The sequence below is a fragment of the Mus caroli genome, chromosome 11 (genome assembly GCF_900094665.2).
Source record: "Mus caroli chromosome 11, CAROLI_EIJ_v1.1, whole genome shotgun sequence".
Lineage (NCBI taxonomy): Eukaryota > Metazoa > Chordata > Mammalia > Rodentia > Muridae > Mus > Mus caroli.
In genome coordinates, this window is record NC_034580.1 from 21,733,830 (window position 1) to 21,760,857 (window position 27,028).

At 38.4% G+C, this 27,028-nt stretch overlaps 1 long non-coding RNA gene across 1 annotated transcript in view; it reads right to left on the reverse strand.

The window, feature by feature from the left end:
- LOC115032432 overlaps window positions 1-27,028 on the reverse strand; it is a 422,706-nt gene that overhangs the window by 204,133 nt on the left and 191,545 nt on the right. The window contains exon 2 of the long non-coding RNA XR_003838110.1: window positions 3,255-3,316. This is a non-coding gene — a long non-coding RNA (uncharacterized LOC115032432). The remainder of the gene's footprint in view (window positions 1-3,254; window positions 3,317-27,028) is intronic.

Here is a 27,028-nt window from a genome sequence, read left to right on the forward strand (position 1 = left end):
GGAAACAAAAGACGATATTAAACTTTGTTGCTACAATGTCTTTGGTCTGTGAATCCAAGCCTCTACTAAAATTCACTCAAACCACAAAGAAAGAACTTACTTCTAGATCAGCAAAGAGTCTTGTAAGCACAGGAAACCCTAGTTTATCCAGCACCATGATACATTATAGTATAAATGTCTATGGCTATCATGAATATTAGGTTCATGTTTATTGGGCAATAACTATGATCCAGGAACCATGTTAAAAATTTAGATGTACTATCTCAATTAATACTCTCAGTAACCCATTGGCATTCTATCATCCAATATATACAGGAAAGGCTGGGAGTCAGGCATACAACATGCCCAAGAATCAAGAACAACTGGCATGCAGTACAGCTGGCTCATAATTAAAGACTATGCCAGGCTATTATAACACTGGGAAAAAAAACTTTCTTCTAAAAACAAGAAAACAAAAAACAAAAACAAAAGCAAAAGCAAACAAAGAAGAAACCAATCAGGTAATATTTGTTTGTTTTCGAAAATAAGTTCTAATCTCTTTCTAGATCCTACAATTTAAGACAGTAAAATCCAACACTAGCATATTCTAGTTACTAATAAATACTCAGTGGATATGAAGACTGAGTAAATCTATAATTAAGCTAGCAATAACTAAGTGAGAAAAAAAAAAAAAACAATCTCTGCTCTGCCAACTCTCTGCTGGTCAGTTTGTTGCAGGCTGAATAGTGTACTCTCTCCAAATTCATCTGAGGCACTAGAACTGCAAAACTCAACTGTAATTGAAGACAAGGTCATCCTAAAACTGAGAACTTCAGGATGTAGTATGAGGACCATGCTTATCCAAAGCAGACCTTTACACATGGGGAAACGTTAGCTACCTCCGCATGACAGAGGCCTTGGGAGACACCAACCCTGGCAACATGTGACACCAGATTTACATGCTCTGAAAGGAAGCAGAAATCAGATTGTCCCTTATGCCACTGGATCCATAGCATCTTCTATGTCAGCTGAAATTTAACAAAGCACCATGTCTGCCAGTGGGATAGGAAGCAACTCCGAGTTACAGTCCCCGCTACTAGTCTGTCCTGATACTTCTTTTAAATAAGGGATAAAAGACTAAAGTAAAAGACTAAAACTAACCTAAAACCCCAAGAAACATAATTCTCTTCACTCAAGTCTTATGCCAATTTTTAAAAACAGGACCTTTAAAACTTCTCTATACTAGATGAACACTTCTTTTTCCTCTCTTACTCCCAATTCCCTACTTCTGTCTCCTTGACATTTCATATACGGTTCTTACTATATCCAGCTGTATTTTCTCCATTGATTAGGATAAGTCTATATCAGACTATGGATGAATGCGTTAACTGGGGACATGGTTTACTATTCTCAGTAGAAAGTCTCTTCTCAGTATCCAACTCAAATTAGATACTGGTTGACCAGAACAAGTAGGAAAACAAATCAACTAACTTAGCTACCTGTGGCTTACCCTCTCACCACAATAGTGGCTCCACACTCTTCACCAGGCAATGGGCTCTGAACAAAAGCAAACAGGGGCCTTAGCTTGAACATCCCTGGGATCAAGTCATACTCCTTGAAGGAGTTGTAAAGTACCTGGCTTTATGTCAGAAGATACCAACCTCCATCCTGCCTAACCACTCAAGGTCTTTCCTTGCTGGTGCTTGGTTCTTGATAGCCTCAACATTTCACAAGTAGTTTGTTCTTGCTTTCCCCATGACACAAATATAAAAATGGAAGATGTTACAAATAAATAAATGAATTTAGATGTAAAATAAAATCCATCTTCCTGAGTGGATACATGCCTGTGTCTCATTGGCATGCACCAGATTGTACTAAACAGCAAGAATTTCCCAAGAGAGGATAACTTCCACACACTGGTACAAGAGCATTTTCCCCATGCCATGCAAATTATTTAATTTAAACACTGCTTGATATGACTCTCTGAGGAGAAGGGTGTTTTCACAGATACATCTTTAATCTGTTGGTGTATACGTGCATATGAGAGAAAGAAAGGAAGTAGTACTCCTTCACTGCCTATGAAGATGCTTTAGGGTGAAGAACCAGAGGTAACAAATTGTGTCTAAACCTTGGAAAATGGTGAAATGCAAATGGTTGTCCATTCCTATGGGGGAGAGAAAACACATGGCCCAAGTGCAGTTGTCCTTCTACTAGCATTACCCCAATACTGTGCAGTGCTTGCACTATGTTGTTAAATTGTGTGTGAGTGTGTGTGTGTGTGTGTGTTTGTAGGCACACACTTCACCGTTCAGTATATATAATACAAAATAACAAAATTCATCAACGAATTTTACTAAAGCAGGAAAAGCAACGGAAAGATTAAAGAATCAGTTCTCCCCAGCTGTACTTTGTCCTGGGGATGTCATTTTAAACCTTCTTTTAATCCTTCTGCTTCTTCAACTGGCCTACCTTCTGCTTTTCTACTATATATTAACCACTTAAAGATTCAAAATGAAATGAAAACTTGAGCGCCCTCTTAACATTTATAAGAACGTTCCAAAATTTCATCATGAAAACTCTTAACTTTTTAAAGAAGTCTTTGATGGGTCTTATTAAAAGAATCTCCCTCCAAGATAGAGTTCCTTTACATAAGGCTTCATACAATGCAGGGCTAACTCTACCGCAAGCTCAAACTTGCACAGACAGGGACCCTACTGGAGAGAGCAGCTAACTTATTTTAAAAGCAAATAGACATTAGACAATACTTTCAATATTAACTTACTCTTAGCTCTTCCTCATCAGAGGAAGCCAGGAGGCTATGAGCCCCTTCACCCTTCCCTTGGTCTTCCTCTCCCTCTCTCCCTGTGTGGTATCCCCTGCTCTGAGGAGGTGAATACCTTCCCCCTGCCAGCCTAGTTATTTATTGACATAGCTTGCATGCTGGGGCATTATCATCTTAATGCATAATTTAAAATCTCTTGCATGTGGCCTGCACTTTTGCCTTATTCCCTGCAACCTTAATGAAACATAAGAGGAAGTATTTCCAAGGTGGGCATAGGAAAAGATTCCTGAATGTTGCCATTGCCCCCCCCCCCCCAACTCTGGACAGCTTTGACTCACAAAGTCTCTTGTCTTGCATTCTCACACACCTTCATAAGGTCCCATATTGAGATGAAAGCAATTTGAGAGATGGTTTCAAAGTTGGTACTGAGTGGGAAGCTATGAACCTTTGGAATAAAAGGGTCTGTACATGTCAGGGAAATGACAATTCTTACCTTACTCATCTCATTCTGGAGTGGCAGTTAGATGTTCTCAGGAGGGCAATCATCTCATATGTCTGTAATTCAAAAGGAGAAATCATGTTAGGATTTAAAATTTTAATTTCCAGTGGGTCAAGGTAAGAGGTGGACAGGAGAATGGGACAGAAGAAGATAAAGACAAGTCAGAAGCCACAGGGAAAGACATTTTAGCATGTTGACATGGAAGTATCTGGGGAAAAAAGCAAATCAAAGAAAGTAAGGAGAGAATTGAGTTTATAGCAAACTGTGGTGGAGAAAGGAAAAAAAAAAAACGTGCTTGAGAGGAAATGTCTATGGATAAACGATGGCAGATGGTTGATTCACTCCAAAGCAATTTAGGAAAAGTGGATGGTATAAGTTCTTTACAGAATCCGCCACATCTGGGTAATTGATTAGATTAACGAGCTATATATTTTAAAATGTGTTAAAGAGAAAAAGAAGTAGAGCATCCCATCTCTAAATGTTAAGAACCAGGTAGATGTATGCTCTGACTTGAACACACTTTTAGAGCAGTATGAAACTTACACATACCAACACTACCACAAACACACACTGTGCATGTATGTATCTGTGTTGATGTCCCTAAGAAAGCATTACCATTCTCCAGAACCTTGACAAACATACTATATATATATATTTGTATATATACATTCACATATGTGCATATACTCTGAGTTTTCCTTGTTCTACAATCTAAGAGTCATTATTTCAGATGACAGTTTGTGCTCTATAAAGTCTAAATCCCCATGAAGTGCACTGGCACACAGTCATTCACCCTGCCCTCACATACCCACATGTAGCTGGCCATGACACCAAAATCAGGACACTCTTATCATTTTCGCCTATTACTAAGTGTGGGATTCTAGCAGAAGCTTTTTACATGCATTTTGAGTCTGCTAAGCAATAATTCCTCTTTTTTATAAACAGAAAGACATGAATTATTAAAAAATTAGACATTTAGAATAATGGCCCTCTATACGCAAAGTATTTATTTCAACTCTCATCATTCATGGGTTACTGCATTGATTTTTTTTTCATCAGTTTACTTAGCATTAAGCTTCCAGGGAACTCATCAATAAGAAATGAATTTTGGTAACTTTCAAATCCACTATATTATTTTCCTTTTATTTGTAGTGAATTTTTCTTCTCTCAGTGGTATTGCTGCAATAAGTCAGTCATTATTTCTTTATGTTTTCTCCTCTTTCTTTAGGGTTTCATTTCCCTTTACAGCACATCTTGTGATCACAAAGAAAACAGAGACACTTATTTCTTTTAACAGTTGAAATTGCTGCAAGTGATTTAGCTGTCATTTAATTTGATTCCTCTCTTCTGTCTGTAGAGAAATATGTTTAATGTACTGGAAATTATGTTAATAAGAAAAAGCATTATCTCATTTAATGAAATAAAAATACAAATATTTCAAAATAAAATAAAGAGGCAATCTTCACTGAGAAAAAATTCTTATGGTTTGTGTAAAATAAACAAATAAAAAATATGAAAGACATTGAAACACTGACAAAATTGTGCCTGTGATCCAAGAGAAGACAGAGCCTTGGTGACTAAGTTACCAATACTTAACCAAAGACAAACATGTATTAATGATCAAATTATTAATTTCATATTTCCAAGGATCTCAGGAAGGATCATTTTACTTTTCTAGGAAAGTACCTGTGTTTTTAAAATGTTTCCATTGTATTCTCTTCTTTTATTTCAAATGGTTGCTATTGCTCAAATTAATAATTATCAGAAGTCTCATTGAAAACATGACCAAAACTCCCTGTACAGAAAAAGAAAGGTTACAATTCCTTTGATTTTGCTAATCAAAACAGAGTCAATGAAGTCAGTCTAAAGCTTTTATATGTAAAATTTATCTAATGCACAAAAAGGTTAAATAAATATTGTTGGTGATTTGAGATAAACTTGAAGCAATTATGTAATAAAAGCATGACCACTGTAACAGTAACACATAATTAGCAATTTAATTTCTGGCATGAAGACAAGCTAAAGATGTCAATAAAAAAAAATCGTCAGTGACAAGCCGATTTTACTCTTTTCTGCAATTTGAGAGCAATACTCACCACCTGATGAGCAAAACCGTTTTCATACAATGTGCCCACCTCTCACGCACCAAAATAGCCAATTTAAAACAGTCTTACTTCATATCATTGCATAGTGAATCATTACATTTCCTTCCATCTAGATTAGCACTTTCTCTCCTCTGAAAACACAATATTTCCAGTCAGCAAGTAAAGAACATTATGGTTTTTTAAAATGAGTTAAAGTAGCAGGTGTTCTTTGTTTCAATTTCATTTTTCCAAGCTTCAATAATATGTTTGACAGCAATATGTCCCTGTATATGACATTCCAAATACCCTCTCTTTCTTACCCCCTAACTCTCAGCTAAGAAACACATATAAATCAACAACTGTTTGAAAAGGTAACAAATGCCAATAGGAGAAAGAATGAGGAAAATTCGGTATTGCTCTGTCTTGCACACTTTCCTTCCCACCCCACGTCTGTATTAAAGGTTGTGGGTAAGAGGCAAAGAGAAAAGAAACAAGTGAGCTGACTTTATTGTGAAATAGAACACTTGTCTTTTTCATCACACGCCAAGTTTCAGACTTTTAAACAGACTTGAGCTACTCATCTCAGAATCGTCAATTCATCCACACCACCTTCTGTGTCCCTGGTATTTAAACAGGAGAAGAAAACAGATCCCTCAAGACAGAACTACATTAAAAGGAGTTTTCTATCTAGTGATAAGAAGTGAATCATCTTGGCTGGTGTACAATAGCCACTTGTACAAGCACTGCACATAAAGTGAAGTCAGGAAAGCCAGACTAGCTAAGAAGTTCTGTCTGTAAATACCCTTGGGGCATGATGGGATATATTTAAAAAGTAAACTCCAGCAACCAAGAACATGACAAGAGAATTTCCAAGGGCAACTCCATTTATTTTGGAACCACTAATTTTGGTCAATGTCCTAATTAAATATTCCAGTCCTAATAGGAAAAAAATCTAAATGTATAAAGTCTCTGAGAAAGAGGTGGGGAGGGTAGGTGGGTGTGGTATATGTATGCATAGCTATGTGTGTGATTGGACATACCCAGCTGAACAAGAAAGCCAGAGGAAGATGCTATAGGTCCTACTTTGTCACTTTCCTTCCTGATTTATTTCCCTGCAAAGGGTTTCTTTGTGACCCTGGAGCTAGGCTGGTAGCCAGCAAGGCCCAGTGATCCTCCTGACCTCATGACCATGCCCAGCCTTTAACCTGGATTCTGGGGATCTGGATTGGGCTTCCTATGTTTGTGAATCAAGGGCTCTTGGATACAATATCATCCCCTCAGTCCTATACTGAGGCTATGTTATACATATTCATCATCTCAACAGCTCCTTCTGCATGTGAAGAAATCACACTTCTGAGAGGTTAAGCAGTACTTAAGCATATCTGAGGGGTGAACTCAGAGCTTTGTTAACTAACCTCAAGCCATGAAGTAATACTGAATGAACATGGGGAAATGATCCAGATGTCAGCCATGCAGATACAAACAAAAGGAACTTTTTGCAGGAGGTGTGTGTGTGTGTGTGTGTGTGTGTGTGTGTGTATGTNTGAGAGAGAGAGAGAGAGAGAGAGAGAGAGAGAGAGAGAGAGAGAGAGAGAGACTCACCAGGAAACAAAATAAGAATAAGGAGAAAAGAGAAGAAAGAAAACAAGGAAGCATTGAGTAATCTTGGACTCTGCATCCTGATGCCATTAGTGGGTTCAGGACACCCACACTAGAGAAGAGCTGCTCACTGAGTACTGAATCCTTGGCGGTTACATTCTGTAGCATTATCCTTAGCCTAGGAGGTATCTCCTCACTGGAGAGAGAGAAATTACACATATGATCTAAAAACAGGATAATGGAAGGCAACTCCTTTGTGGATTCAGCAGGGACGAGCTGAGACTATGGACTGCTTTGCTTCCTCAGTACTTTTGTCCTCTTTAAAGCATCAATTACTCAAGGAAGCTCATCTCTGTAGTTCAGTACTGAATTCATGAAATCAGCAGATGCTCTACTTTTCACTCAAGATTGAGAAAACATAGCTCAGAGAATCTTTAATGCCTAGAGCAATAGTCTCAACCTTGAGCAAATTTGGTAAGCCTGGGAACAGATTCTCAGATTCACCCTCCATCCTCTTGAATTCTGCTCTGAAGACGGGTTCAAACATTGTCCAACTGATAGGATCTATGGTAGACCCTGATCAAGGTGCAGCAGGGCTGACCTTGAAAGACCTCTGGGCTCTATGCCCTAGTATAGGGGAATGCCAGGACCAGGAATGGGAGTGGGTGGGTTGGGGAGCAGGGGGGGAGGTGGTAAGGGATAGGGGATTTTTCAGAGGGGAAACTAGGAAAGGGGATAACATTTGAAATGTAAATAAAATATCTAATAAAAAAAGATCTCTGACAAAATGAAACTAGCTTTTTCCAGCTATCTTGTGTGCGGGGGCAGGGGAGCGCTTGTGGATGACTGGATTTCAGTAGTGATAACAAAGGAAAGATGAAATCATAAATGGAAAATCAGATTTGTTTGGTAGAAGAAGCTGAGTGAGTGGTCATAAAGAATCTGACCTTGGTACTGTAGGCTTCACTATTCCCAAATTAGATACAATGAATGATGGGAAAATCTTTCTGAAGGATGAACCCTCACATGGAAAGAGAGTACCAGAATAAAGTGCAGCCTCTGAATGTAGGGTTACTTCCCTTGAAATAAAGACAGCAGCTGATTTTCTGTAGCTATTGGCTCTCACATGGGCTCATATAATCCGATGATCAAAATTGGTTCCCAGACCATCAACTACAAGGATGCATTTTAAAACAAAGTAATTGGCTAAGTACATAGTTAACTGAGTATAATAAAATTTATTACATCTCACTTTCCTGGAAGGTATATAAAGAATTACTAAGAAAAAAAATAACATTTTCTCTCTATCCTGCATGAGGTGATACCTTCATGGAGATACACAATTTTACCTTAAATGGAGAGCCCAAAACTCAGTTTCACTTCTTTCTATTGGTCTCATAAAAATAAGCAATGGGGGACTCCTGAGTTAAATTTAATAGTATCAGCAAAGATGATATGTACAAAACAGGACATATCATATTTAAATTATAATTTATTAATAATTTTACATTCAGCATCTCCCCAAAACACAAGTCTGATTAAGCATGATGCAGTGACATCATTATATCTACATACATATGGGTCTTTTGGAGAGAAGTGGCATGCATAAAGGTGCTGCTGCGGGTTGTGTTAATTGAATATAATCCAACAAAGATTTGGCAGAGCATATATTTAAAAGATTGGGAATGCTTGAAGAAATTGATTCATTCACACTGTTGTGAATCATTTAACACACACTTCAAAGAGAGCGGAGCTGCTCCTCTCTGCCTCCTACTCCCTAAGAAAGACTGTTAATCAAAATGAAGACTCCTAGATACTGGAGGCAGGCTTTGCCTCCGCTAAGAACAGTGCAGGTTGTGGGGGCTGGATTTTAAGGGAGTGAGGTTAAAAGCAGTAGTGTCAGTATTATACTGAGTCTCGGACAGGGTCATTATTGCCATTACAGAGACTCAAAAACAAGTGGCATGGTGAGGAAATGCTTGAGGATGCCCTCAAAGTGTGCACTGCCTGGTTCACTTAAATGTATATTACTTGTTTCATTTAAAGATAATAGACCCCAATATAGGGGAATGCCAGGGCCAAAAGAATGGGAATGGGTGGGTAGGGAAGTGGGGGGCGCTATGGGGGACTTTTGGGATAGCATTGGAAATGTAACTGAGGAAAATATGTAATAAAAATATTAAAAATTAAAAAAAAAGAAAAAAAAGAAATTAAAAAAAAAATAAAATAAAGATAATAGAGGGAAGGAAGAAGTATGTAGCTTGGTTGGTGGTAAAGTATGTGCTTAGCAAGCACCAGGTCAGCGGTTACTCTCCATGGATATCACACACACACACACACACACACACACACACACTCACACACACACACTCACACACGAGAGAGAGAGAGAGAGAGAGAGAGAGAGAGAGAACATTACCATAACATACCTATATGATTAATGGAGTTTTGCTTGTAGAAATTTGTGACTATAAAGAAAATGAAAATTTATTTCTTTAAGAAAAATATGCAGATGCTTTCTTTAAATTAATAGATATTATTTATTGCGTTCAATGGTGGCCACTCATGTAATACTCATGAGGCCCAGGGTCTATTCCCCAGTACCTGTGGGAAAGTAACCAGTCAAAGCAGGACATTTTGGGATCTTGGGAATAATGTGTGTGCACATAAATACACATACATATGTGCACACACTCACACACACACACACACACACACACACACACACACACATTCACACACACAAAACCTAATAATGGAAACAAGAGAAAGAGAAACAAAAAGGCAATGAATTATCTGGTTAAACCAAATAGCCAAACAATAAGCTGCAGTTATAACTGATAAAACCTATTTTTAAATATTTTAAATAACAAAACAATCATACAGAAAAAATACAAAGGGTAAATCTATACATTCAGTCTGGAAGATGGGCAAAAGCAAGTATAAAACTCTTGTTTTATGAAGCTAGAGGAAGATGAAGGGACAGGGGACATGTGAGGCACACTCCACTGCTCACAGGGGGCTGCTCAGCTACTTACTGTCTGCAGCCATTGTCCTGAAAGCAAGCTCTTGCACACTGGCCCATGGCTGAGACAGTTACATGCACTGCAACAACCTAGCCTGGTATGTTAGCATCGGAATCATGTAGGAACAAATAGTCATAGACTCTGCCAGCAAAGAACACACAGTCCAATAGCAGGTGACTAAAAGGCACTTGGTTTTAGATGCACGATGTATCTCTAATACTCATTTAATGTGTCCTTTTCATAGATAAAAGCAAAAGCTTTGACTAAAGAATTGGATGCTTTGCTCCCTGGACTAAATCAAGAGCTATGACTGTCAATTACATCAGGCCTCCACATATCAAACATGTTCTATTTGAATTGAATTTTTATACTCATTCACTCACTGGTCCACGAAGGAGCTGATGCTGGAGGAGCAGAGTAGGTGAGCAGGTCCAGAGCTCTGCACATTTCTCCTCTTACCACAGTCCTTACCATGGACAGAAGAGAGACATTTGGGGTCATTGCTGTCACATAAGCCACACAGTGCCAGAGCACGCTCACCCAGGGCTTAGTCAGGTGCTCATTCTCTATGTAAGGAAGTTTTCCACAGGAATTTTATAATATGGATACACTTAATTTTCTTTTGACAATTTGCATCTAGCACGATTTGCGCTGGAAAACCTATTGCTTTAGAATCCGGATGAATGTGGATGTTGTTTAATTTAAAATAGTGCTCTCAGCCCTGGCTACACAATTAGAATCAGTTCGAGAGCTTTTGAGAAGTCAGCCAGGCCTCATCCCCAGAGATCCTGACTTAATGGGGTGGGGTGCGGCCCAGCACTGGTATTGTTTCAAGAGCTCCCCAGGTGACTGTTATGCATTGCCAGGGTTGAGAGCCACTGGTTTTACAGCCAGGTGCTGCAGCCAGAGCATCCCTGCTGGGAAGCAGGAGAACGGATTTCTCACCCAGACACATCTTCTGGAGATATGTTCTTGGTAAGATCTTAGTTTTGTAAGCAATCAAATAGGAATAGTAGTGTTTAATATACCAAAGCTAATGAATTATGTTAGAAGTATTTTCCTCATCTCTCCAAAATACAAGTTGACCTAAAGCTTAAGCAGTTGTTTTAGATCTTGGAGAAGTGTATATGGTTATGAATACAAAGACCACCTCTATTATTAGTAGTAGTACCACCTCTTTGAAAAAAAAAGTGTTCTCATTTAAGGATAGAGTATACTTTGGTGAAAATTGCTAAATGCTTCTGTAAAATAATTTTAAATTTATAACAAACTCATATTTCCAATTTAAGAATCTCGGAAACAATGAGCTATCATCCTGAGACTTCTTGGTAGCTCATTTCAAATACGATAGGATAATGACATCGCTTGTATTTAGTTCTCTTTGTAAGGAATCTGCTAGGAAAAGGAAAAAATAATCTAATGATTGAGAGGGTGTCAAGACTTAATCATTTAACTTCCCAAGCAAAAATTTACCCCCAGTGTGATAGCAAACCGACATTTTCTTTAATCTTTGGAAAGTGTTCCAAATAGCACAGGCATTTGGAAGCATTTTAACTCCACAGACTCTTTTAGTCATCATGTCTGCTTACATTGCTTCTCTGATTTCTCAGAGGAAAATCAGTGAGGCAGATATTTCTTCAAAACCTTAGGTGCCTTTTTAACTTGGCACTATCATTGGGTAGCATGATAATTATGTTATATAGGGATTTATTACATTCTGATATCAGGCAACATGCCTTGGCCAGTATCTATACCTAGGGTAGACCTGTGGTTTTCACAGAGAGCAAGACTAGTCCAAGACTGATGAGATGCTTAGACAAAGTACTTGACCTAAATACATTATAGAGCACTGCAGCACTGTCTGTTAAATAGGTCAGCCTGGGTGCTTAAAAGTTATGCAAAATTTATTTCTGCCACACAGGAGATATGCCACTAGCCAAGCTGTATAGAAATTAGCTTTCTAGGCAAGAAGAAAATGCTTCTCATCACTGGGAAGAAAAAGAGAATGCTGGCTATGTCTTAAATACTATAGTACACTTGTTCTATGTCCTTAGGCAGCAGAAGTAATAGGGGTAAGAAGGCTGATGAAATGCCTAACAATGCTGGAGTTCCTTTAAGTGGTTGCAAGCCCTTTGAACACCACTGTCTTAACTCTTACTCTCTGAGCCAAACAAAAGGGATTTCAGAGCTGCACAGGTACTCCTTCCAAACAAAGCATGCATGTAATCTAGAAATTGTCAGGAATAAAAAGTATACTACCATTGAGATCTAGTTGGATCAGAAAGCCTGGGAACCCCTGAATTAAGCTATTAAGAACATCACCTGTGGGTAGATGGACTTCCAACTTACAAGCTTGATTCTGAAGTATCTTTAACAACTGGCGACAAAAATAAAGGTAAATGAAATAGTACCCACATGTTTCATATTAGCCAGAGCCAAGCTCTTTCTCCACATAAACTTTTATTAACGATGCACAACTACAATGCTTATAAGAAGCCCAAGGCCCTGACAGTAGGAATTTGATTCCTTTTTAAAGCTCTCAGGGAACATCTCTGCTTCTAGGAATATGAATCAAAGCAATAGATTTGCTGAGGAGAAATAGAACATAAAGAAAATAGAAGCACACAAAAAAGGCTTCGGCTCATCTTACTGGTTATTACTTTAAAAGATTTTTTTTGTTTGTTTATTTTTTCGAGACAGGGTTTCTCTGTGTAGCCCTGGCTGTCCTGGAACTCACTTTGTAGACCAGGCTAGCCTCGAACTCAGAAATTTACCTGCCTCTGCCTCCCGAGTGCTGGGATTAAAGGCGTGCACCGCCACGCCCAGCCATACTTAAAAATTTAAAGAGGGCATAGAGCTAATGAGGAAATGAATTTGCAGTAAAATTCATTGGGTGGATGTTATACACAAATGTGACTTTAAGAACGGACCTTCAAGGGAAGGCACAAGGGAACATGGATTTCCCCAAGTCCCCCAAGATTTGCTATGATCATAATACATATTAAGCTTGAATAGTTGGTCTTAATTTGTAGCTCTTACATACTAAAATAAAATTATATACTTCAGATTCCTCACGGAAGGACTGATTTTTCGCCTCTCACCTCATTACCCTCCACACATTCTAAGTAGGTTTAGCTTAATGTATTTGAGTCCATTTCTGAGCACAAACCCTTAAGATTTTTGCACGATTGAAAGATATTCATTAAAGAGACAGGAAATGAGGTGTATGCAAATTTGAAGCAAGCTAATAAAAATATTTAAAAGAAAAAAAAATCCTATCTCTCCTCCCATAACATGCTGAAAACAAAACTATAGGAAACAACACAGCTGCTCAATTCAACTGTGATGCGCTCTGGGAAATGGCTTCTACCTTATCCCACACACCTGCTCCTAGACAGCAATAGCAGCAAAGCCTGTGTGAGAAAACACACAGCACAAATGCTTTCTGTCCCTTTCACACTGAACTCTCAGGCAGGTTTTCCCCTGCAGCTCCTTGCTGAGCCACCCAATACCAGGAAGGTCCTCACATTCCAGACAGAGACTCTTGAATGAAATCTAGTTTCCTCTGGAACAAACGTGGTCTCCTTTTTTTGACCTAGTTAGTGAGTGAAGCAGTCCCCCACCACCTGGCATACAACCACACCCACCACAGACACACACACATATACCACACCAAACACACACACAAAACACATACACCACAGACACACAGATACACACAGACACACACACCACACAGCACACACACCACACAGCACACACACCACACAGCACACAGCACACACACACAATTTCTACCCTACAGGCATTTATGTCCCACCACCTTACCCCCTCATGCCCATCATAACATCAGGGAAAGTGACTAAAATAAGTAGTGTGCTCATAGTTTGCATATGAACAGCAAAATACATACAATCCCCTGCTGCCTTTACTGCTCTGTGATGTCATCAATATTCACCGCAGTTCTTGCCTTCATTTGCAGAGTTTGGCTTTTAATGTAATGGCCATTCAATAAAAATGTTGCTTTTAAAGGTTTGCATATCATCCCATTTTCTCCTCAACCCTTCAGCAACCATATGGCAAGCAATCAGGTCTGCAATCACTAGGTCCATATTATGTCGAGCATGATTTCAGCATTACGCTATTACCCATCTGTTTCTGTAGAAAAAGACATGAACCCATGGATAAGAGGTCAGTGGTTTCATTGCACACTGTATTCCAGAAATCTATCTCTGCTCACTTGAGATCACTTTTGTGATTTACTCCCGTCTCCCAGCCACACTTCCTCCCTGCTCTCTCCCACACTCTTTTCTTTCTTTAAAGAAATACAGACAATCAGCACAATTTGTCTGCCTGACTGTGGTATAAATTATTTGGGACTGTCAGGGTAGGCACTTAAATTTTCTTACTCACGGGTATTTATCCCAGGATTTTGAACATTAAAAAATGTGGGGTGCGGGAGAGAGAAGAAATAAGTCTTACCTGATTTTATATTTTTAGATGTCTGAACAATAAAATTGAAAGAATTTTCAAGCAGAAGCAAACAACAGAGGAAATGCAAGTTTTTTAACCTCAATTTTAGAGCGTCTAACACCAACCTACCATCTAGAAGGCTGATTCTTTTACTCAAAAAACAGAAATGAATACATACATACATACATATACATGTGTACATGCATATTCTATGTTTGCCTGCCCTCTGGGTTCACATACATGATATCTAAATGACAAACCAAATTTCTGTGCATAATTCTAGGAAATACCTACTTAGGTGTTCATAAATAGCACTTACAATGAACTAATGTACTTCAGACCAAATCAACCGGGTCTGGGTAATGTCCCCTTGTTTGAATTCAACATATTCCAGAAAGCCAGTGACTTCCTTAAATGAAACTTGCTACAAGTATATATCTTTACTGTTGTTGACATGAAATCAATTTAGAAAGCAGGTTAGGTGTAAACCTGCAGGGAACTTACAGATCCTATTGAGACTGTCAGTAGTGGCTTTAAACTTGTGTGCCTTTCTGGCCTGGGCAGTGGTTTCTCAATGAAGGTTAGAATCAGCTGGAGAGACCTCTAAAATGATCAGTATCTAGACCTAAACACCCAAGATTCTCGCTTAATTAATGTGGATGTAGCACAGACCATTGGAGCTTGGTTTTTCTGCTTCATAGCTCAGACTGAGAACCTTCAGTCCAATAATATATAACTAAATAGAAGTCATCTCAATCCATCATTTTGAAAAATGCAATGATAAAGTGTGCTGTAAATTTAAAAAAGATAACTAGAGCCATTAAATTTCCAGAAACAAGGTAGGAAATTGTAGGCTGAGAACCATCAATTATGAATAAATAATATTTTATTTATTCTTTGAAATTTTCACTTAGTATTAATTTTGTCTGGTGATGTGTCAGTCAATAGTCTAAGTATTAGATTCCATCAATTGCATTTTAAAAGCTCATACATAAGGATCACCCACTGAAGGTAGAGGCTCTGAGGGAATAGATCCAGTGTAAGGTTTGTGATTCCATGTTTATCACTAGCTTCTTCCTAGATATTGCTAAATAGCAGGTAAGATTTTGAATATGGAAGATAGCTAACCAAATCAGGGTCCATATCGTCTACATTGCTAACCAGAAGACTACAACCACTTAAATTCAAGCATGAAGAGAGATCGGATGAGCTTAGAAAATCATGAAACCTAACCATGCCCCACATCTGTACAGAGTATGCTGTTTGACCATCTGTGAGTGCTCTTGGCTATATGTGAACAAAAATTAAAAGCCTTTTCTGTCCAGTCACTTCACACACAGGTACTGGCTATTTGCTGTTAGTTTTAGTTTTAGTCAGCCTAGACACTATGCTTTCTAGATGGAAAACATCTAGTTTATACATCTTTTTTTTTCTCTCCAGTCAGTCGTGTTCATTAGCATCATTGAATTCCATCTACAAATCTTGCTCAGTTTCAAAAGTCATCCATTTCTTTATGAATTCATTAAACACTTTACGGAGTGCCTCATAATTTACAGTCTTGACTTGACTTAAGTTCATGACAAAAACAAGTAACTTAAAAAGAAAAAAGACTAACAAAATTAATCTTGACCATCAGAGAAGTGATGCCTACAGGGAAACTGGGCTAGTCCTCAGATCTCAGCACAGTATACCCGTGAGGGAAGAGGTGCAGATAGACTTTCGGGCCTATTGGACTGGGTAGCGTTCTGCAAGCATAGAGGTCCTCTGTGTCCCAGCAACAGTCAAACTTACTGTGCCCAAGCCCAATGGCTCTCTGTGGCATGTGAGAGGCATGTCCCTGAGGCAAGTTTCCAAGTAAAGTTCAGAGACAGCATGTAGTCTTTGATCACACACAGTCCCTGTGGTTGGAGTGCACAGACAGATCTTGAGAGCTGGCATGGTCACTCTCTCCATGGTGACACATGCACGTGGCATCGGCAGGCTGTTGACAAATTCAGATGTAAGTCAATGCACAGAAGGATCTGATTTCACAGCTTTAAACAGAAAGTACTGAAAATGTAATTATCATCACCAACAAACCCATCTGAAACAGTCAACGTGCAGCACAAGGAAAAAAACATTAAAAGAAAATGCATTAACAGGATGGAGTGTATTCCTTAAGTGAAATTATATGCATTTAAGACTTATGAGCTTACTTTTAGGTAGTATAAAGATCTAAAAATGCATATGCCTTTTAAATCTAAAATTAAAACCTAAAATTTATGTTTAAATCTAAATTTTTGTTTTACTTGATATATTCCTAAAAGCCATTGTAATCGTCATGAATCCCTCCCAGAGGCAGCATGTTTCATGAATTTCCAGATTTCCAACATGACCAATAAACTCAAAATTGGAAGAGACATCAAGATACACTTTTGTCATGGGGGGGGGGGACGGCAGCAGTGGGGGTATGTTGACTCTGGGGCCTTTACATAAGTCAGGTGCTCAGCCAAAGGAAACCATTCCTAACTCTTACGGTGTCATTCTCTTTGCTTTATTCATTACCATATAAAACAGAGTTATTTGTTTTATATGCACATAGTGTCACAAGGTCAGGCAAAATTTAAAATATATACTTAATATAGCTAAAATTAATGCAGCTTTAATGATTATAAAGTTCAAATGTTAATTGATCGTTACATAAAAATGATAGCTTTGTCTAATCTTTAAACTTCTCTGCATTTAAGTCAATATTCTATTTTTTTGACAAGAATAAATTATGTTTCTACACTGTCTGATCACTATTTCCCAGATCAGTATTAAATGCATGATGGGACATTTTAACTTTGATTTCTTATACCAATCAAATTTTATAATCCATTTCATTTGGTTGCCTGCATTGCCATTTTTGGCCAGCAATGAATCAGCTTCCCCTGAGTACAGAAATGATTGCCCAGTTTGATGTTCAAAGAATTTGGATGAACACAATTTTTCAAGTCCCTTGGATTGTCCATTCTCATGCCCAAGGAGGTACAAGGCAGGTCAGGAGGGCAGTGTTATAGTTAAGCTCTTTGATCCCTGCTGCTGCTTCTCCAAGACAGAGAAATAAAAGATGCCTGTGGCTCCTCTATTATTCTATTTTGTCTTATTTTAAATGTGGTGGCCTAACCTTTCACACAGGCAGCAGGGAACTCTGAACTCAGAATTCATTTAAAATATTTAGCTCAGTTTTTGTTAATGATATAACATTGCATCACCAAAAACGTTACTATGAACCTGAGAAATCTGGTATAAATTATACAACTAAAATAATTTCTTGCTCTCAAATTTGAGAATGCAGTTTAAAGACAAAATAAAATCTCAAATAAAATCTCTAGATATTACAGGTAGGGTGGAAGAAAGCTTGTGGCAAAGCTCAATTCTTGTGGAAAGAGGTCAAACTCCCAAGGAAAGGGAAAGTCCCATCTATGCAAATGCTGGAGTAAGGGAGACAGGAAAGCTGTGAGAAGTGTTGGGTCTTTGCTATTAATGAACACTTGCCACATCTAAACGTGCTCACTTCTACCAATTGTTGATGTTTATATTCTGAGCTTAGGCTTGGTTAGTTCAGTCATATCTCTAGCCCCATCATATAATGACTGTATTGGAGTGTGGTCCTTCTCAACATCCAGTGTTCATGATAATTACATATTTCAGAAAGTAGACTAAGACTTGATATCAACACAGATTCATAGTGGGACTAGAGTCATTCAAATTTTCCTAAAACTAAACCAAACCACACAAACAGGGTAATCATCATGCTTCCATGTGCTAACACACCACGTGTGAATGGAGCCCCAAAACGGTAGAAGGGAGAGAATAAAACACAAAAGAAGGCAGTATGAGGGTAACAACTTCAGGGATTGCCCATGTTTACCTAGCATTGGTTCATTCTATAATTCATACAAAAACATAAGAAAAAGAAAAAAAGGAAAAAAAATTATGTGGGAGAGAACCTCAAATGATAATCAATGTGATCATAATCTAGTTTACTTCACTCAATTGCTTTGTTGCAGAGTCACTTAGATTATAGCATTGCAGGACATAGCATGAAAAGCACGTGGGTCATAATTATTGAGAGGTTCTTTAAGTTTTATCCATCAGTCATACTTCTAAAACAACCTCCATGGCATTACATTTTACAAAAACATAAACTAAATTAAGGAATGATAATCAAAATAATAATCATATCTGTATGATACCTTCAACACAACTTCATCTCCATAGCTGGCTATGACTCTAAGAATGGTAAATATATGCATGTCCATTGGCCCCAACTACCATGCTTTAAGTTCATGATCAATAAAGAGACTCTTAGAGCTAAGCTCACACTTACCAGAGAAGCCTTATTATAACACTTAATTATAACTGCCAATCAATGTGATTCAGCAGGTGATTTGAAACCTACCTGCCACTGTTGACGGAAAGCATGGACTATTTGGAACACCTAATCTAGTACTTTTTTATATGGTTTGGGTATTCTATAAGTATGTGCACACATGTGCACCAAAGAGGGAGAGAGAAAAGAAGATGAGAAACTATGTTGGGGAGAAAGGGACCAACACAACTGAGAATTCTATGTCTCATCTGCATGATTCCATGATTTCTTCTGCCAGGATACAGACTATTCTACTACTCTAGCACACCCCTGGCACCCAGCACAAAGTTTTGCCCATATTTTTTAACTAAGAACACTTCTTGACTTTTTACTATAAAAAAAAATCTGAGGCTGGGAGTATATTTCATTGGTAGAGCCCTTGTGTAGCATGTGTAAGCTTCTCGGCTTGATTCCCAGCTCTGCAAAAGAAGAAAGGGTTTATCAGCAAGTTATTTGCCCTCACTTGTTTGTTTGATTACAGAAACTCATTTTGGACCACATGAAATAAAACTTAGAAACTGTGTCAGCAAAGGTAACTGGAGGGAATGAACAAGTATAGAAGTACTGGCCCACGGTCTTCCATCTGCAACACTAAAAACAAAAAGCTTTAAAAGGCTTTTCATAACTCATGTGGCAGCAAAACCAGACCTGAACTAATTTCAAGAAGATTATTTTGAATCTTTATTTATCCCACTCAGTGTGAATATTCATACATTTCAATGCCGAAACATGAATGTGTTTGATTATAGGGCGCTGCCCCAGACCCAGCTGGAATATTGCATAATCTGTAGTATGTGTACCATTTTACCTTTCTAAAAAAAAAAAAAAAAAAAAAATCCTGAATGCAGAAATACACCTGCCCCAGGGGTTCTGGGTAAGGAATTGTAGACCTGCCTGTGTAAACTTCATACAACCCTACCTTTGACCTATTACAAAAATAACTGTGTCACTTACTCTGAGTCAATGTTTTTTTTTTTTAAGAAAAGACATTTGGAAGAGAAAATGCTACACATATCAACTGTTATGCCAATCAGATATTTTCACGTCAGAAGGGTAAGATGACAAATCTGGGATCTTGAGCCTTTGGGAATCAAGTTAGCTGTTTGGAAATATGGCTCCTGTCCTGTTTTGTCCTGTCCTGTCCTGTCCTGTCCTGTCCTGTCCTTTCAGCATAAATGTATTTCAAATTATATAAGGTCATTTAGAATTCCGTACGTCCTCTCCTATACTTCAGAAGAAATCACATGTTGATGACTGATTGAAGCATGTAGGAAGTTTATTTGGCAACATCTCCAGAATTTCTAGGCATACATAGCAAGGCACTGTACCACAGTAACCATGCTCATTCATTTCCCTGACGAGCTTATGTCCTTGAATATACTAATACATACATGTGAAAGAAATGCATTCCTATGAATTATTTTAATATCGCAAACACTGAAGGATACTGGTCTGATCCTTACCAAAAGAAAAAAAAAAGGCAACAAAATGTGATTTTCACCTTTGAAGACCTAGCAGTTGACAAAGGATTTAACAGAGTCCCTCTAAAAGCTGCAGCAGTATTGCTCAGCCTTTGCCAAATGCTTTCCTCTTTGGGTGAATTTGCCATCTCTCAGCAACACAGTTTATTGTCGCATGTGATAGGAGCAGACCTGTTTGTGCTGTCACAATGGCCAATAAAACTGAGCTGGAGACTCTTCATTTTAAACCTAAAATAAATAAGTAGATCTCATTTAAACCTCCCTGTGTGCATCGCAGCAATCTTCCCAGGGTCTTCACTTTAGCTGCTTTTAAAGCTGGACTACTTAGGAATAGTGAGCGTCTCCTGTTTAGTGACTCTGATCCTCCCATCAGTAAACTGATCCGGTGATAAAACAGAAAGGGCCTTGTACTATTTGCATTTTTACTCAGTTTAGTCACAGATCACAAAATAAATTAGTAAATTGAGCAACAAGGCTTCCCATTTGCAAAACCCCAATGTTCCAGGTAATCATCTCCGCTTAAATTCACAAATCCCTGAAAATGGAAGAATTTCCCTCTCTAAAGAAAAAAAACAGGCCTGACCTCCATTTCTCACCACATTTATGCCAAAGCAATGGGCTGGGTTTGAATTTGAAATTGTAAAAATGTACAAGACATGAATGGGTTGTATAGGTGAGTTTCTTGATATCAGCTCTTAAAATTGAGGGGGCAGCAAGAACTTGGTGTGGGAGAGAAACTGACAGAAAAGAATCTAATGACACAGCACTGACTGACTAGTGTTTGTGTATACTCCCAGTTGAATGCATGCCACATGAAGGTCTCTTGAGGCTCAGCTCCTTCAGCCAATGTGGCAGCCCAAGCAGGCACAACTCAAGACAAAAATCTTCCCTCATGCCAAATGCCATGGAAATTTTAAGCTCAATACACTCTTCAATTCTGAGTGACGCACAGGATACTGACCTCCTTGGTGAGGGGCAGAAAACTTGATCAAAGAAGTTACAGGCTGTACTGCTGAGAATATGCAAGGGCTTTTCTGTCTAAATGGTGCTCCCAGCAAAATCTCTTACCACAGTGGCCTTCCTACTTGAAATATATAGCTTCAGGAGAGATACAGAAGATGGGTCACCACCACTGAAATTTTAACTGCAGTCTGGGGAACATGGGTGTGCAGATCCTAAAACCAGAGCCTAGCACTTCACTGCTTTTTATAAACGAGGGTTCTTTGGTTGAACCAATCCAGCTGTCTGAAGTAAGAAAAATCTATCCTAACCTTTGAACCATCTAAGATGAGGTCATCAAAGTATACAGCAGCAAAAGGCCCTAGGTTTGCCCCAGGCTCTATAATAATCTCTCTCAATATCATTGCAGCATAAAATAGACAACATCAGCACGAGGTAAGGCAATAGAGAAAGGAAGCTGGGTACATACAGGATGGAGATGGAGAGCCAATATCCAAACAGTTAATGTAGACATTAACTGTCCACAGTGTTCTGTTTTAGCCTAAAACACTGAGCCCCAGAAGGAAATCAGCAGTAAACTTCTCAGTTTAGATTGCAAGGCCAAACTGGTTCTGTTTTATTGGACTTGTCTCTCCCAATGGTGGGGAACACCACCTAAGTCCAATAAAGTGATGTAATCAGTGTAAAAGGAGGCTAGGATGAGTGCAAATGAGGTTAAAGAGCTTACTGTCTTAACATAAGCACTTCATTCTTTGAATAACCATTGGCTTAAACTATAATTCACTGTTGATTTAAGGAAAAATAAAGCACTCACACGTAAAAGTGAATAAACACATTTTAGCAGCAGTCTAATTCTTAGGAATATACACTTATCTATTGAGGTATTTTCTTTTTGTATTGAAACGATATAGATGAGAAAATGCCACGTGGAAGAGAGTGCTTCGCAAATGTAATGTAACTGCACATGAAGTCTCCCAAAGAGCACAGGAGGTAGACAAAAGGAAACCCCATTCTCCAATTCATCATCACACATTCCTGGCTGATGCTAATCTCATTTCTTCACTGCGCTCCTCTTCAATAATAGTGGTCATCTAAGTACTGTTAATCCTTTTAGCAAGCACTAATAATTATGCATTAGTACAAATAACATTAAAGCTTTTTTTTTCAAATAATTACATATATAATGGATGTGTCTTTTTAAAGTTGTTTACAGCCAATTAACCAATGAATAATTGTTTTCTCTTCCTGAACATGGAAAGCTTATCTTAGAGTCACAGTTAAAGATGCATTTTTTTCCCTAGTTTTACAGATGTTGTTAGCAATTAAAACTGTTAAAACACTATTAAAAAGAAATTCTTGTATTAAAAGGCTTACTCATCCTTGTTGTTGCCCAATGATTCATCTTTTAAAAATCATTATTACTTTAAAGGGTTCTGGTAGCCCCCAACCCCATAGACCCCTCTCTAAATAGTTCAGCTCTTTTAGTACAACACAGTTTGCTTCTTGCTATATGGGCTGTAATAAAGGTCATAATTAATATCCCAACACAGACACTAACAAACAATTTTAAATTGCCAGCATAATCAAATGATGCAAACATCTATGAGCTACAAAAGTTCATTGCTGCAACTGACAATTTCTTAATTGTATTCAGTCATTCATGGAAATTTTATTAACATCGAACTGATGGATCCTGCCCTTCCTCTGTCACAACACCAGGGATCTAATTTCATTATTTTCCACAAGATTTGCTTGACTACTGCCATGATTCTAATATTGCTTTAGTCCAGATGTTTATGCTATTTAAATTAGGAAGAAAAGGCTTTTGGGTAAACACAATTAAAGAAGTTTTTTTCAAATTTAGTTTAACAAACTTCTTTTAATTAATGCACATAGCTGCAATGTTGTAGCTTTTTCACTGGTTTTATGTTTGTTCCCTACTGTGTGCAACACACACTAAGTATACGGCTACCTTTTAATTTTTCACTTACATCCAAGTGTTCATCAAAGGGAAAAAAACAGAAGCACACAACTGCACTGCAAACTACCTCACACACATGCACACCCACAATCTATATCCAGGCATAGATGTATTACAGACACAAACATATACTTAATAGGAAACCAGATGAATTTGACATTTCATCTTTAGAATCTCTGGGTGTTTGTTTGTTTTTTGGTTTTGTTTTGATTTTTCAAAACGATCCCATGGTAAGTTTATTTGATATCATCAGTATTCTCTCATTGCATTGAGAAACTTAAAGAAAGAAGCAAACTGGACAGCTTGCTGGAGCAATGTGTTTATGTGGAAGCTTTTGGAATTCATATCTATCTCACAGAAGCTGAGAGAGCATGAGCATGGTCTTGGTGTCCTCAGGTGACCCTTTCATGCACTGGCTTCCTCATTTATGTGATCATAAGAGCTCACATGTTGATATTTTATTTAGTTCTAGAAGGCTAATAAGTTTAAATCAATTTTGGACGAAGTGTAATGGTTAAAAACACTAGTGACACTGCTGAATGCCTAATCTCATTGCAGATCACACATAAGTGATTACCAGAGATTCAGGAATTCTACCTCCTGTTTGGTGGATGTATGCAGATGCCACAGGATGAATGAGGAGAGTCTTAGCTCCTTCAACACCATTCAAGCCAAAGGATTAGTTCTCCTTTCCTGCCCCAGTATAGTTGAGCAAAACAATAACATTTCCACGAAGATCTGGGTGCAAAATGCCTCAATATTTCACAAGCACTGAGATATTTACAAACAAGAACAACATCTGGTATCATTTTGAAATCATGCCTGCTACCATTTATCTGGAAGAGGTTAGAGTTTTCTCAATCCATAAAAATCTTTTCCCATCAGGAACGTGGAAACCTTATCAATAGGTCACTCTCTCAGCTATTATTTCCCTGGGACTGCACTGATTGGTATATTATGTGGGAAACCCACCTGCTTTTAAAAACCCTCAGTCAAACACTCCCCTTCCTCATAGCAACTTCATAATAAAATGATGGTGGCCTCCTCCCTGTTCCCTGCAGAATGTAAGTAACAAGTCAAGACTACACTTGAGAGCTTTCTTAGGGGTTTTTCCTTAGGTTGTTTCCTAATCAGACAGTTATTGTTATCCAGAGTGGGGAACGCCAGGAAAGCAGTTGGTTCCTCCAGATCCTGCAAAATAATTACAGGAAGATAGGGGTGGAGGCGATTTCTTGTCTTCCTAAAGGTTTTTGCAGGAGGTACTGAGAGAGAGAGAGAGAGAGAGAGAGAGAGAGAGAGAGAGAGAGAGAGAGAGAGAGAGAGAGAGAGAGAGAGAGAGGAAGAGAGACAGAGAAAAGGAGAGGGAGAGGGAAAGGGAGAGGAAGAGAGAGGGAGATTTGAGAGTCTGAGTTCATCTGGAATTCAGGGAAACTTTGTCCTGCATGGGTTCCATACCTTTAAATGTTATGTCTCCTCTCTATTTTAGACAGCTACATTTGGCAAAGTTTCTGAGTATACCGTGTCAATTTTATAAAAACTAAAAATATTGTTGAAAAAATATTATCCCAAGAACATACGTAAAATTATAAATATTCAGCACATCAAGCTTTTGATATACTTTGGTGCACATGAACTGAGTAGCTGTCAAAATTACAACAGGCAACTCAAGTAATTATGCAGATTTATGCAAAACATTAACAAGAAGAATTAAATGCACAAATGAGGTGGCTACACTTGAATTGTTAAGATTATGAATAATTACCATGAATCTTTTTGCTCTTAATATAACTTGTTTTTGATAAACAAAGCCTTAATTATCAGAATACTTTTGAGAATTTTGGTGACCTTCATTAATCTTACAAAACAAGTCTCTTGTGTTCTGCATTGTAAAAGGCACATGCTCAGAATAAGTACATGGAACCTTAGGAAAAGCATATGGTAATGGCCACTGGTGAAGGATACCTCTGGTTTCCGGTACATGGCATTCTGCACACGTAGCCAAAATAACCCTGAGAACCAGAAGATGCATCCAGGTGAAAACAACAGAACTCTGCTTCAGAGCTGGAAAGAGATGCTGGAGAAACCAAAGTGGTTTCTGTTTTGTAAAACAGTGGGTTAATTTTGAAACAGAAGGAAAATAGCAGCCTATTAATTCTCCTTTCTGAGATGCAATGAGTTCAATAAATCATTTCTAAAATAACAAAATACTGAAAACATTCAGTCATAACTCTTTTTCATGTATCTCTCAGCCACCAACTCTACTTAGACAAACACAAGTATGGTGTCCCTGCCACCTAGATTACTAGCCAGGATTTTCTGAATGTGTTCTGCTCGTTCACTCAGCTCCATTGGTAATTTCTACTCTGCCCTCTTCTCTCAGATAAGCAATGGGACCTCTTCGTGTCCCCTCGGTTAATTTCAGAATTAATTTGCAATGCTGTCATCAACACTGTAACAATCCACTGATCAACAGTTGCAATTCTTCATAACACTGTCAAACTCCCAGCTGCCACAGTGGCAAGCAGCACTGCCCTGCTCCAGACACACTGCTTGGGGACCAGTGGAAGGAAAGGACTTTGGAAGCATCTAGGCTTTAAAAATACCCACAATATCTCTTCCCTGGAGAGCAAGCTGTCAGAGCAGTGGTGTTTGTCATTAAGACACACACACACACACACACACACACACACACACACACACCACAAGATTTAAATTTGTTTGAGTAAATGTCAAATAGCTTTGGTGCATAAAAATTAACTTATGGAGGTCATGCTCCGACAGGATACAAGCTTGCACTTTGAGAATGGTCGTGTCTTTATATATTATTACATGACAAAATAGACCGGGCCAGGAAGGTCTAAATATCCTGGGGACAGTACAGATTGTGCAGTGACTCAAAAGAACAGACAGTAAATACTGCTAAATTATGCCCAGACGAGTTAATAATTCCCAAGCATATTTCTGAAGACTGTCCTGGCTAAAACACATCGCCAGCACACTGCCAAGTCCCTGCCTGCTGTCCCAGAAACTTTGAAGATTTAAAGAGAGTAACTTGTTTAAAATGATTTTCCCCCTAGGACTGCATCCAAGTCAACAGAAAAGTAGCCGCCTGGGACAATCTGCTCCCATGTCTGTCCCGCCTCTCATCCCATGTGTGACTGTGGTGGTGGAGTCACACTGGTGGCCAATGTAGCAGAAACACAGAAGGGTGGACCATGAAAAGAAAGAAAAAAACCCACCCTTTTCAAACTCAGAACAAAGAGACTTTATTATTATTTTTTAAATGGGAGAAATGTATCAAAGAACTTGGATGAGATCAATAAAGTAATAACAAAATCATTTCCTCATTCATGAAAACAAAACCAAAAAAAAAAAAAAAAAAAAGTCAAAGCTAGATATGCTAGCTCCAGCAGGGAAGATATTTTTCCCCTGCTCTCATCGGTAATTCACCACCAATATTTCCCAACAGTTTTCTGTGTTCCCACATCCCAACACCAACACACGCAGAGACACATAAAGAGACAGACATGGACACACATACCTAACACACATACAGACTCAGACAGATGCAAAGCACATATACACAGACACAGTGATACAGACACACATCAGACACATCTTCACACACACATACGCAGTGGTGCTTTGGATTTAAGGTAGATGTTCCCTGGCCTTACTAAGGGTAAGATACAGCAGACAAGCCAATGTCCTGGTTCTAACTGTGACAGGCAAATAAAGCTTCCTCAGATAGCACCTAGGAACACTGAT